The following is a 12,808-nucleotide window of genomic DNA, read 5'->3' on the forward strand; positions in this document are numbered from 1 at the left end:
TAGCTGTGCTGGTATCGATTCCTCCCGCAGGCCCATAGAGCACAGTCTCAGCGGTCATCTTGGCCGTGTCAGCAAACCTGTTTAGGAAGACAGAGACAGAGAGCCAGACACTGCCAGCCACATCACACTCCCAGAAGATATGGGCTGGTGTTTCTCTCTTGCGGCACTTTGCATAGGGGCATGTTTCTACTTGGGCTAGTCCCCTCCTGAACATGAACGCTCGAGTGGGGAGTGCACTGTGGACGGTGTTCCATGCTATATCCTTCTGGACATTACTGAGGCAGCTGTGAGACACATTCTCCCAGATTTTTTGGCTTTGGGTGAGGGAGAAAGTAGCTACTTTTTCAATTTCCTGGGAACCGGCAAGATATTTAGTTACAGCCTTGTATTCCCAGGAGGCCAATTTTGCTTTATCTAAGCCCAATTTATATATAGTGTCCCTTAAGGTTCTATAATACAATGGGGGGTCCCAGGAGTACGGCACGGTGTTATCAATAGTGCAGAGGCCCAAGGCCCTGAGACAGGTGGCAAAATAGAAACGATTCATGTAACATACCTTCCTGTCCAGGGCCTGGATGTTCTTGATAGTTTGCGTGAGCCCCTGCACTCGGGTGAGCTGCACAACGTCCGGGACCCCCTTACCTCCCTTCTTGTCGGCTTTACTCAGGGTGGCTCGCTTTACCCTCTCCATCTTGCTGCCCCAGATAAAGCGGTGGATAATGCGGTCCACCACTTTTTTGGTGGTCCTGTCTGGGGGAAAGATTTTTCCTACATAAGAGAGGATGGGGAACAGTATAGACTTGGTTATTAATACTCTACCCGTCATTGTTAAGGATCTTGTGCTCCATCCGCCAATCTTTTTACGGACCTGGTTAATGGCCGCCATCCAGCTCTGGGCCCCCGAACTATTGTTCTCGATAATGAGGCCCAGAATCTTGATTTTGTCCTTTTTGACAGGGTACATGTCCGACAGTTCCCTATCTACCTGCCAATTTTTAGACACGTAGACTTCGCTCTTGGACTTATTAATCACTGCCCCGGTCGCCGTGCAGTACTTCTCAAGGATATTACTAATCCGAGGTACCGACGATGTGTTGGTGCAAATGAGTGACACATCGTCCATATATGCTGTTGTTTTGACCTGGACCCCGTTGGATCCAGGCAGCTGGAAACCAGTTATATTGGTATCCCTACGAATTGCCTGCAGGAGGGGTTCAATGCACACGACATATAGCAGTGGGGATAGTGGGCAACCCTGTCTGACCCCTGACTGGATAGATATTTTACCAGTCAGGTGCCTGTTCACCAAGACTCGGGTACTAATGTTTGTATATATGGTTTTAACCCACTCCCTAAGTCCAGGAGCGAATTTCATCTGGTCCATCACTTTGTACATATATTCATGGCTTACCCTATCGAACGCCTTCTCCTGGTCAAGGTTGAACAGGCAGAGGGGATGGTTCCGTTCTCTAGAATAAGCCAGAATGTCCCTTGTTAACATTAAAATATCCGTGATGGACCTCCCTGGGACGCCACAAGCCTGGTCGGGGCCAATGACCAAAGGGAGGTGTACTTGTAGCCGGAGCATCAGAGCTTTGGCTAGTATCTTGTAATCCACGCAAAGGAGGCTGATTGGGCGCCAATTCCGTAGATCTTTAACTTCCCCTTTCTTATGAAGGAGAGTAATTACACTCTCCCGCATAGAAGGGCCCAACCGCTTCTCCCTGTAGACCGCTCTGTAGACCTCCGCTAAATGGACTTTTAGCGTGTCCCAAAAAAGATGGTAATACTCACCCGGGATGCCATCTGGACCTGGCGTCTTACCGGTGTTCATGGTCTTAACCGCCTGGGTGAGCTCCTCCAGCGTGAGTTCTGGGTCCTTCTCCTCCTCCTCGTCGTCCCGCACTGAGTCAGGCTCCAACTGGCTCAGGAACCACTCTATCAGGGTGTCATCTGTAGCTTTGATGTTATACAGGTCCCTATAGAAGTTCTCTACCACTTTTTTCACTCCCTCACTATCCTCTACTATCCTCCCCCTGCTGTCGAGCATGGAGGACATCAAGTGCCGCTTCTCCCTCGTTTTCTGGAAGAAGAAGCGAGTACACTTTTCGTCTTCCTCCATTTTTTGCACTTTTGCATTGTGCATGACCTTTCGTTGTTCCTCCCTACAAAGCACTGAAAGATCTAGCTTGGTCTGGGCTATCTCGTCGCTTACAGGGAACCCCCGAAGCTGAAGCAGGCTCAGACGCTGGAGGGCAGCATTCAGGTGTTTATATTTGGCCCTCCTTTCTTTTGCTTTCCTCTTGCCTGCTGCTATGAAATAACCCTTAGTTCTGATTTTGACCATCTCCCACCACTCTATAGGGGAGTTGAATAGGTCACGCAAAGTGGTCCACTCAACAAGCCTGCTCTTATAGGCTGCAGCTATGGAGGGGTCATCGAGTAAGGAGGTGTTTAATTTCCAAACCCCTGACCCCATCTGGGAGGTCTGAGGGACCTGCAATGTTACCTGCAGGAGCCTATGGTCAGAGAAGAAGACGGCCTGGGTGTCTACTGCCGTCTTCGTAAGGGAGCTGGTATGCAGGACGAGATCTATACGGGAGAAGGAGGTCCCAGATGAGCTCACCCAGGTAAAGGGAGGCACCAGGTCCTTACCTGCATCACACAGGGAGAAATCAAATATTACGGAGGACAAAACTCTACTAGAGCGGTCGTTGCGTGGCCTGCTCCGGTCTACGTCCCTCAGAGCACAATTGAAGTCACCTGACACGATGACGGGTACGTTCCCCAGCAGGAGTGGACGCAGCTGTGGAAAAAAATGAACTCTTTCGTTTTGGTTAGTGGGTGCGTAGACATTGACCAGTCTGAGGGGAGTGTTGTTGTATGTCACATCCACGCTCAGAATTCTACCAGGTTCTACCTCCCTGCTGCTGCGGGAGGTAATAAATGGGTTTTTAAACAGGATACCTACTCCGTCGGCTCTGGCTATGTTGGAGCCCGACCAGAAGGAGTCCCCCAGGGTCCAACTCTCCTTCAGGTCCCTATAATCAGGGCTCGACGAAATACCACACTCCTGCAGAAAGATGAGATCTGCTTTCAAGTTAGCTAGATAGTTTAGTACATCAAATCTTTTTTGTGTCTCCCTGATGCTCCTGACATTAACAGACACACATATCAGGGCCATCAGGGTAGCTAACAAGAAAAGGAGTCGCTGCGTCCACCCCATAGCGACTATGATTGGGAGGTCGGGACACTCTTCCTACTCTTAGCTCTACGCTTGCTTCGAGGGGGCTTGGGCTTATTTGCAACTCCCATCACCCCTGAGAAGGTACTCACTGCTGCCTCGTCCAAGAAGGCACCGTCTTTATATGCACAGTACGTGGAGTTGTTGGGGCTATTCAACTCCCCACAAGGTAAGTCTGGTGGAACTTGCTCAGGGCCCCTCGGAACGTGTGGGTCAGCTTTGTCCTGGGGGGGGGTTATGACAGACAGCATTCTTTGGCTGTTACCGTCTGTTGAATTGGAGCTGTTAGCAGTCTTCTGGCTTACCGCGTCCAGGGGTATTCCCATGTCCTCCAGTGCTGTATCTAGGAGGACCTCTAGGGGGCCCCTGGTTTTGCCCATACAAGGGAGGGGGTCAAGGATGCTTTGAAGGGAGGCCCTTCGCTTGAAGAGGGTCATTGCTACCGAGGTACTGCTGGTCAGGGAAGGTGTTGACCCCGACCTCTCCCTCGGTGCATTAGTGAACACCTCTTCTGCGAGGTGTGCTAGGGTTTGTGCCAACGACTGGGAAGGCTGGCTGGGGATGCCCTGGCTGGCTGCTACCTGCCCACTAGGCGGCAGTGTAGCCGTCCCACTCGCCTCCGTCTCTGCCTGCGAGGGCAAGACTGGGGACTTTGTGTGGACATTAGCTGGTTTTGGATCTATGGGGGCCACCTGCAACTTGCTGTCTTTGATCCTGATCTTCTTTCTTTTCCCCCCCTCGTCTCTACCCTTTCTTTTCCCCACCCTCTGCTGGTTCTTCACTCCCTTCCCCTCCTTCTCACTCTCACTTTCACTGTCGCTTTTGCTTTCCTCCCCCACGGACTCAATCCTTATGGCGTCATAACAAGAGCCGAGGGGGAGTGCTGGCGCTGAGAGGGCCCTACTCAGGGGGGGGCCGCTGCTGGGTCCGGGCTCCCTCCCTGACTCGTGTTCTGCATCAGAGGAGCTACTGGAGGAGCTAGTGGAGTGGCTGTTGTACTCTCTCTCTGGGCTGGGGGAAGGGGTCCTCGTAAAACGGGACATGTCTCGGGGGCGGGGGGGTGAGGGGGTGCTGGTGATGATGGTGGTGCTGGAGTCTGGGTCTTGGATACTGTTGGTGGTGATGTGGACTGATCTTTGTTACTTGCTCCCTCTTCCTGCTCAGGCCTAGGCTTGTTCATGTTTGCCTTGCTGGCTCTGGCCATGTTGGCATAGGAAGAGGGGCAGTCCTTAAACAGGTGCCCCTTCTTTCCACACAAATTGCACTGCCTCTCTTCTCTGCAGTGGCTGGTCTCGTGGGGGGCGCCGCAGTTCCTGCACTTGACTACAGTACACGCGGCCGCCAGGTGTCCTAATTCCCCACATTTCCTGCAGAGTTTTGGCATCCCATTATAGAATACCAGCCCTCTGTTGGGCCCTAACACTATGGAGTTTGGAATGTGGCGGACGCCTCCAATGCCCGATGGATCAACATTAAGGCGTACCAGCCACTTTCTGGCTCCTGTCCAAACCCCATCTTCATCTGTAATTTTCCTCCCTTCTGATGACACCCTCCCATAGCGGTTAAGCCATGTTGTAATATCATAGTCGCTAACAGCCTCATTGAAAAATTGGACAGTAACAACTTTCATTTCTCTGTCTGTCAGTGCATCCACACAAAATTCTTTGTATGGAGCGAGATATTTATTCTCCCCCCAAAAGGACCACATTTCTTGTAACTTTTGGGGGTTCCTAAAACTGACCTCAAACACTTCCTTAAGCCCTGGCAATTTCACCAAACAATTCAAGTCAGAAGGGGAAAAACCCATACCCCTCTGAAGAATGGTCCGGCTGAACTCCAGTCTCGTCAGTCCTGGTTCCGTTTCATCTTGCTTGTTTCTTGTGAAGCGCACCGCATTGTGCCTCCTGGTTTCCTGGGTTGGCCGGAACGCCATCCTTCAGCTGGCTCCTCCGATTGGGGTGGGAGAAGCCTCTGGACGTCCGGGTTGTCTCTCTCTACGGAAAAGAGACAACGTAAGCAGCAAATCTGGGCAGTTGAAGGAACTATTACTTTAGTCCCTGAGGAGATGGTCGCCTCGCAAGAGGGACCCCCTCCCCAGGTGAACGGTGTCCTTCCCTGGCGGAGTAGGGGGCGCTGCTTGGCACCGAGACCACGTAGGAAGAATCGTGGCTGTGACGCCTCCTCGGGGTCCGGGGCCGCCCTCTGCTCCTCCCAGATAGCGCCCTCTGCTGGGCGCCTGCTGCTCTCTCGGTCTGGATCTCGATTACAATCAAGGGCTGGGGATGAGGTCGTCTAGGTCATCAAAGGGTCCTCAAAGGTCGTCTGGATGGTAGGTCCTCCTTCTCTCTAACTCCAGGAACGTCTGGAAAAGCCGGAACCGCCTGAAAAAGAAAAAAACGGGAACCGCCTGAAAAAGAAAAAACTGCTCTCAACAGTCAACAAAATCTTGAAAGACCCTCGGCCTGGATTGGGCAAGCCAAAACCAGACTGAGCATTAGTCTTCCAAAAAGTTGCCGAGCTGAAGAAAGCCAGTCAAAAATAAAAAAAATTCTGTTCCTCCTCAACCGAACAAACCTCTCACAGACCCTCGGAGGGAGCGGGCAATGCCACTACCCTCTAAACCTTAGTCTTAGAAAGATTTATTCGAACTGAAGAGAAGCCAGAGTATATGGCTGGCTAAGAAGGACCTGGCATAGGGACATGTTCCACCACACTTGTCTGGTTAGCTGCATGCTCCCAGGAAACAAACTGCTGCTGTCTACATCATCACCACATGTGAATAAAAGAAAGAAAGACAGCAAGAAAGAAAGAGAGAAAGAAAAAGAAAGAAAGAAAGAGAGAAAGAAAAAAAAAGAAGTAAAACGGCGGGAAAACTTGCATCAACACTGGCACTCTCCCTCCAGCAGGGGTAGACAAAATGCTCACAGGAGAGATCCAGATCTGACTTTGACCAACGTTAGAGAAAGGTGTGCACCGTTCCCGGAGGTACTGCAATACCGGGCCGATGCGTGGAGTGGACGGAGCAAGCCCCTGTTCCATCTCCCGATTCCAAAAATCAATTTAATATATGGTCCAATGATAGGGGACGTATCAGATATTAAACTGATAAGAACAGATACTACACTTGATCTTAGCCAAAAGGCCGAGAAGCGATGGCGACTTGGCCCTTGCCCGGGGCCCCCCAGCCCGGACGGCACAGGGGGATTCAAAGGTGGGTGCAAAATTTCAAGCACAAGCAGACCCCAAAAAAACGGGCTGCTGCTTCCAGAGGGGAAATGTGCAATTTAAGCAGGAGAAAACAAAACAAAGCAAAAACACACACATAACACCAAAAACAAAACATAAACTGGCGGAGTGCGTCTTACAAATAGTCATGCCAAGCTGCTATGCTGTGCAAGGTGCCTTGGGTAACTACAACTGTGCCTCGCTGGCTGGCTGGCTTGCTAAAAAGGTCCTGGCATAGGGACATGTTCCACCACACTTGTCTGGTTAGCTGCATGCTCCCAGGAAACAACCTGCTGCTGTCTACATCATCACCACATGTGAATAAAAGAAAGAAAGACAGCAAGAAAGAAAGAGAGAAGAAAGAGAGAAAGAGAGAAAGAAAGAGAGAAAGAAAGAAAGAGAGAAAGAAAAAAAAAGAAGTAAAACGGCGGGAAAACTTGCATCAACACTGGCACTCTCCCTCCAGCAGGGGTAGACAAAATGCTCACAGGAGAGATCCAGATCTGACTTTGACCAACGTTAGAGAAAGGTGTGCACCGTTCCCGGAGGTACTGCAATACCGGGCCGATGCGTGGAGTGGACGGAGCAAGCCCCTGTTCCATCTCCCGATTCCAAAAATCAATTTAATATATGGTCCCCTGATAGCGGACGTATCAGATATTAAACTGATAAGAACAGATACTCTTTTATTGAGATTTTACATTTTTTTACATTTACACCCATTCGTTTTTTCATTCATTTTACATTTCTTTTAAAGATGACATTCATGCATACAGACATACATTTTGTTTTAAAAGCATTTAAAATACATTTAAAAACACCAAGACAATTGTGCTTTGTACATGGTTAAAACAGACACAGATTAAAATCAACATGAAAAAAACCTGTGCTGTTTTAAAAGTGACTGGAAAAAAAGAACCATCTATAAAAAACCAGTGCTTGTGAGGGCCGGGGAGTGCTCTCTAAAAGGTTCAAAAGTGAACATAAAACTAGATCTAAAACAGGGACAGGGGAAAAGGGACAGTGTATAAAACAGTGAGTTAAAATTCTAAAATTTTAAAACACTTAAAATGTAACTTTTAATAGTTTACATTAAAAATCTTAAAGATACATAAAACAAAACAAAACAAAATCAAATAAAACATTCAACGTAAATCAAATAAAAGTCCATAAAACTGAAACAAAAGACTACATAAAACCAGGGCACCGTTGAAAAACGGTCATGCCAGCTAAAAAGGGCGGAATGCTGGCATGACAAAATAAATAAAAGGCTTAGCGGTGCCCCGTAGTCCCGCTCCTAGGAGCTAGCGGTTCCAGTTTTTTCCTTTATTCCATCTTCACGTCCTGAAGTCCGGCGATCCTCCACTCCGCGCAGGCCTTGTCCTTCCCGAGGGTCCGGATGTCCAGAATTACAAAGTCCTTGATAAGAGTTTGTGCCCTTCTGGTCGTGGTGATAGTGTCTAGCTCCTGCTTGTGATAGACACAGACGTTACGGCCTTCCCACAGGATCTGCTTGACAACATTGATGACACGCCAAACGCACTTAGCTGTGCTGGTAGTGATTCCTCCCGCAGGCCCATAGAGCACAGTCTCAGCGGTCATCTTGGCCGTGTCAGCAAACCTGTTTAGGAAGACAGAGACAGAGAGCCAGACACTGCCAGCCACATCACACTCCCAGAAGATATGGGCTGGTGTTTCTCTCTTGCGGCACTTTGCATAGGGGCATGTTTCTACTTGGGCTAGTCCCCTCCTGAACATGAACGCTCGAGTGGGGAGTGCACTGTGGACGGTGTTCCATGCTATATCCTTCTGGACATTACTGAGGCAGCTGTGAGACACATTCTCCCAGATTTTTTGGCTTTGGGTGAGGGAGAAAGTAGCTACTTTTTCAATTTCCTGGGAACCGGCAAGATATTTAGTTACAGCCTTGTATTCCCAGGAGGCCAATTTTGCTTTATCTAAGCCCAATTTATATATAGTGTCCCTTAAGGTTCTATAATACAATGGGGGGTCCCAGGAGTACGGCACGGTGTTATCAATAGTGCAGAGGCCCAAGGCCCTGAGACAGGTGGCAAAATAGAAACGATTCATGTAACATACCTTCCTGTCCAGGGCCTGGATGTTCTTGATAGTTTGCGTGAGCCCCTGCACTCGGGTGAGCTGCACAACCTCCGGGACCCCCTTACCTCCCTTCTTGTCGGCTTTACTCAGGGTGGCTCGCTTTACCCTCTCCATCTTGCTGCCCCAGATAAAGCGGTGGATAATGCGGTCCACCACTTTTTTGGTGGTCCTGTCTGGGGGAAAGATTTTTCCTACATAAGAGAGGATGGGGAACAGTATAGACTTGGTTATTAATACTCTACCCGTCATTGTTAAGGATCTTGTGCTCCATCCGCCAATCTTTTTACGGACCTGGTTAATGGCCGCCGTCCAGCTCTGGGCCCCCGAGCTATTGTTCTCGAAAATGAGGCCCAGAATCTTGATTTTGTCCTTTTTGACAGGGTACATGTCCGACAGTTCCCTATCTACCTGCCAATTTTTAGACACGTAGACTTCGCTCTTGGACTTATTAATCACTGCCCCGGTCGCCGTGCAGTACTTCTCAAGGATATTACTAATCCGAGGTACCGACGATGTGTTGGTGCAAATGAGTGACACATCGTCCATATATGCTGTTGTTTTGACCTGGACCCTGTTGGATCCAGGCAGCTGGAAACCAGTTATATTGGTATCCCTACGAATTGCCTGCAGGAGGGGTTCAATGCACACGACATATAGCAGTGGGGATAGTGGGCAACCCTGTCTGACCCCTGACTGGATAGATATTTTACCAGTCAGGTGCCTGTTCACCAAGACTCGGGTACTAATGTTTGTATATATGGTTTTAACCCACTCCCTAAGTCCAGGAGCGAATTTCATCTGGTCCATCACTTTGTACATATATTCATGGCTTACCCTATCGAACGCCTTCTCCTGGTCAAGGTTGAACAGGCAGAGGGGATGGTTCCGTTCTCTAGAATAAGCCAGAATGTCCCTTGTTAACATTAAAATATCCGTGATGGACCTCCCTGGGACGCCACAAGCCTGGTCGGGGCCAATGACCAAAGGGAGGTGTACTTGTAGCCGGAGCATCAGAGCTTTGGCTAGTATCTTGTAATCCACGCAAAGGAGGCTGATTGGGCGCCAATTCCGTAGATCTTTAACTTCCCCTTTCTTATGAAGGAGAGTAATTACACTCTCCCGCATAGAAGGGCCCAACCGCTTCTCCCTGTAGACCGCTCTGTAGACCTCCGCTAAATGGACTTTTAGCGTGTCCCAAAAAAGATGGTAATACTCACCCGGGATGCCATCTGGACCTGGCGTCTTACCGGTGTTCATGGTCTTAACCGCCTGGGTGAGCTCCTCCAGCGTGAGTTCTGGGTTCTTCTCCTCCTCCTCCTCGTCCCGCACTGAGTCAGGCTCCAACTGGCTCAGGAACCACTCTATCAGGGTGTCATCTGTAGCTTTGATGTTATACAGGTCCCTATAGAAGTTCTCTACCACTTTTTTCACTCCCTCACTATCCTCTACTATCCTCCCCCTGCTGTCGAGCATGGAGGACATCAAGTGCCGCTTCTCCCTCATTTTCTGGAAGAAGAAGCGAGTACACTTTTCGTCTTCCTCCATTTTTTGCACTTTTGCATTGTGCATGACCTTTCGTTGTTCCTCCCTACAAAGCACTGAAAGATCTAGCTTGGTCTGGGCTATCTCGTCGCTTACAGGGAACCCCCGAAGCTGAAGCAGGCTCAGACGCTGGAGGGCAGCATTCAGGTATTTATATTTGGCCCTCCTTTCTTTTGCTTTCCTCTTGCCTGCTGCTATGAAATAACCCTTAGTTCTCATTTTGACCATCTCCCACCACTCTATAGGGGAGTTGAATAGGTCACGCAAAGTGGTCCACTCAACAAGCCTGCTCTTATAGGCTGCAGCTATGGAGGGGTCATCAAGTAAGGAGGTGTTTAATTTCCAGACCCCTGACCCCATCTGGGAGGTCTGAGGGACCTGCAATGTTACCTGCAGGAGCCTATGGTCAGAGAAGAAGACGGCCTGGGTGTCTACTGCCGTCTTCGTAAGGGAGCTGGTATGCAGGACGAGATCTATACGGGAGAAGGAGGTCCCAGATGAGCTCACCCAGGTAAAGGGAGGCACCAGGTCCTTACCTGCATCACACAGGGAGAAATCAGATATTACGGAGGACAAAACTCTACTAGAGCGGTCGTTGCGTGGCCTGCTCCGGTCTACGTCCCTCAGAGCACAATTGAAGTCACCTGACACGATGACGGGTACGTTCCCCAGCAGGAGTGGACGCAGCTGTGGAAAAAATTGAACTCTTTCGTTTTGGTTAGTGGGTGCGTAGACATTGACCAGTCTGAGGGGAGTGTTGTTGTATGTCACATCCACGCTCAGAATTCTACCAGGTTCTACCTCCCTGCTGCTGCGGGAGGTAATAAATGGGTTTTTAAACAGGATACCTACTCCGTCGGCTCTGGCTATGTTGGAGCCCGACCAGAAGGAGTCCCCCAGGGTCCAACTCTCCTTCAGGTCCCTATAATCAGGGCTCGACGAAATACCACACTCCTGCAGAAAGATGAGATCTGCTTTCAAGTTAGCTAGATAGTTTAGTACATCAAATCTTTTTTGTGTCTCCCTGATGCTCCTGACATTAACAGACACACATATCAGGGCCATCAGGGTAGCTAACAAGAAAAGGAGTCGCTGCGTCCACCCCATAGCGACTATGATTGGGAGGTCGGGACACTCTTCCTACTCTTAGCTCTACGCTTGCTTCGAGGGGGCTTGGGCTTATTTGCAACTCCCATCACCCCTGAGAAGGTACTCACTGCTGCCTCGTCCAAGAAGGCACCGTCTTTATATGCACAGTACGTGGAGTTGTTGGGGCTATTCAACTCCCCACAAGGTAAGTCTGGTGGAACTTGCTCAGGGCCCCTCGGAACGTGTGGGTCAGCTTTGTCCTGGGGGGGGGGTTATGACAGACAGCATTCTTTGGCTGTTACTGTCTGTTGAGTTGGAGCTGTTAGCAGACTTCTGGCTTACCGCGTCCAGGGGTATTCCCATGTCCTCCAGTGCTGTATCTAGGAGGACCTCTAGGGGGCCCCTGGTTTTGCCCATACAAGGGAGGGGGTCAAGGATGCTTTGAAGGGAGGCCCTTCGCTTGAAGAGGGTCATTGCTACCGAGGTACTGCTGGTCAGGGAAGGTGTTGACCCCGACCTCTCCCTCGGTGCATTAGTGAACACCTCTTCTGCGAGGTGTGCTAGGGTTTGTGCCAACGACTGGGAAGGCTGGCTGGGGATGCCCTGGCTGGCTGCTACCTGCCCACTAGGCGGCAGTGTAGCCGTCCCACTCGCCTCCGTCTCTGCCTGCGAGGGCAAGACTGGGGACTTTGTGTGGACATTAGCTGGTTTTGGATTTATGGGGGCCACCTGCAACTTGCTGTCTTTGATCCTGATCTTCTTTCTTTTCCCCCCCTCGTCTCTACCCTTTCTTTTCCCCACCCTCTGCTGGTTCTTCACTCCCTTCCCCTCCTTCTCACTCTCACTTTCACTGTCGCTTTCGCTTTCCTCCCCCACGGACTCAATCCTTATGGCGTCATAACGAGAGCCGAGGGGGAGTGCTGGCACTGAGAGGGCCCTACTCAGGGGGGGGCCGCTGCTGGGTCCGGGCTCCCTCCCTGCCTCGTGTTCTGCATCAGAGGAGCTACTGGAGGAGCTAGTGGAGTAGCTGTTGTACTCTCTCTCTGGGCTGGGGGAAGGGGTCCTCGTAAAACGGGACATGTCTCGGGGGCGGGGGGGTGAGGGGGGTGCTGGTGATGATGGTGGTGCTGGAGTCTGGGTCTTGGATACTGTTGGTGGTGATGTGGACTGATCTTTGTTACTTTCTCCCTCTTCCTGCTCAGGCCTAGGCTTGTTCGTATTTGCCTTGCTGGCTCTGGCCATGTTGGCATAGGAAGAGGGGCAGTCCTTAAACAGGTGCCCCTTCTTTCCACACAAATTGCACTGCCTCTCTTCTCTGCAGTGGCTGGTCTCGTGGGGGGCGCCGCAGTTCCTGCACTTGACTACAGTACATGCGGCCACCAGGTGTCCTAATTCCCCACATTTCCTGCAGAGTTTTGGCATCCCATTATAGAATACCAGCCCTCTGTTGGGCCCTAACACTATGGAGTTTGGAATGTGGCGGACGCCTCCAATGCCCGATGGATCAACATTAAGGCGTACCAGCCTCTTTCTGGCTCCTGTCCAAACCCCATCTTCATCTGTAATTTTCCTCCCTTCTGATGACAC

General features: G+C 50.4%; 1 non-coding gene and 1 pseudogene across 1 annotated transcript; both read right to left on the reverse strand.

Annotated features, from left to right (window-relative positions):
* Positions 1 to 6,207: 6,207 nt before the first annotated feature.
* On the reverse strand, positions 6,208 to 6,398 carry LOC131738337 (U2 spliceosomal RNA). The gene has a single exon (XR_009329901.1). It is a non-coding gene; the product is annotated as a U2 spliceosomal RNA (small nuclear RNA).
* Positions 6,399 to 6,995: 597 nt separating this feature from the next.
* On the reverse strand, positions 6,996 to 7,165 carry LOC131738481 (U2 spliceosomal RNA; annotated as a pseudogene).
* Positions 7,166 to 12,808: the final 5,643 nt, after the last annotated feature.

Source organism: Acipenser ruthenus, chromosome 10, assembly GCF_902713425.1.
Source record: "Acipenser ruthenus chromosome 10, fAciRut3.2 maternal haplotype, whole genome shotgun sequence".
Taxonomy (NCBI): domain Eukaryota; kingdom Metazoa; phylum Chordata; class Actinopteri; order Acipenseriformes; family Acipenseridae; genus Acipenser; species Acipenser ruthenus.